This window comes from Arachis ipaensis, chromosome B9 (assembly GCF_059453495.1).
Source record: "Arachis ipaensis isolate K30076 ecotype BB chromosome B9, ASM5945349v1, whole genome shotgun sequence".
NCBI classification, from domain to species: domain Eukaryota; kingdom Viridiplantae; phylum Streptophyta; class Magnoliopsida; order Fabales; family Fabaceae; genus Arachis; species Arachis ipaensis.
This window is the reverse complement of record NC_142444.1, coordinates 101,351,073-101,351,957: the sequence shown is the minus strand read 5'-3', so window position 1 is coordinate 101,351,957 and position 885 is coordinate 101,351,073. Positions and strand designations below refer to the sequence as shown.

General features: G+C 40.8%; 1 non-coding gene across 1 annotated transcript; it reads right to left on the bottom strand.

Annotated features, from left to right (window-relative positions):
• Nucleotides 1-542: 542 nt before the first annotated feature.
• On the bottom strand, nucleotides 543-650 carry LOC148545660 (small nucleolar RNA R71). The gene has a single exon (XR_015900410.1). It is a non-coding gene; the product is annotated as a small nucleolar RNA R71 (small nucleolar RNA).
• Between the last annotated feature and the right edge of the window lie 235 nt (nucleotides 651-885).

The window sequence follows — 885 nt, the reverse complement described above, 5'->3', positions numbered from 1 at the left end:
TTCTTATGAGCAGGAACAAGGAAAAAGGCATTCTTGTTGAAGCTGATCCAGAACCTGAAAGGACTCTGAAGAGGAAACTAAGAGAAGCTAAATTACAACAATCCAGAGACAACCTTATTGAAAATTTCAAACAAGTAAAGGAGATGGCAGCCGAACCCAACAACAATAATGCAAGGAGAATGCTTGGTGACTTTACTGCACCTAATTCCAATTTACATGGAAGAAGCATCTCCATTCCTACCATTGGAGCAAACAATTTTGAGTTGAAACCTTACCTAGTTTCTCTGATGCAGCAGAACTGCAAGTTTCATGGACTTCCATCTGAAGATCCTTTTCAGTTCTTAACTGAATTCTTGCAGATCTGTGATACTGTTAAGACTAATGGAGTAGATCCTGAAGTCTACAGGCTCATGCTTTTCTCTTTTGCTGTAAGAGACAGAGCTAGAGTGTGGTTGGACTCTCAACCCAGAGATAGCCTGAACTCTTGGGATAAGCTAGTCACGGCTTTCTTAGCCAAGTTCTTTCCGCCTCAAAAGCTTAGTAAACTTAGAGTGGATGTTCAGACCTTTAGACAGAAAGAAGGTGAATCCCTCTATGAAGCTTGGGAGAGATACAAAGGACTGACCAAAAAGTGTCCTAATGACATGCTTTCAGAATGAACCATCCTAGATATCTTCTATGATGGTTTGTCTGAATTGGCAAAGATGTCATTGGATACTTCTGCAGGTGGATCCATTCACCTAAAGAAAACACCTGCAGAAGCTCAAGAACTCATTGACATGGTTGCTAATAACCAGTTCATGTACACTTCTGAGAGGAATCCTGTGAGTAATGGGACGCCTATGAAGAAGGGAGTTCTTGAAATTGATACTCTGAATGCCATAT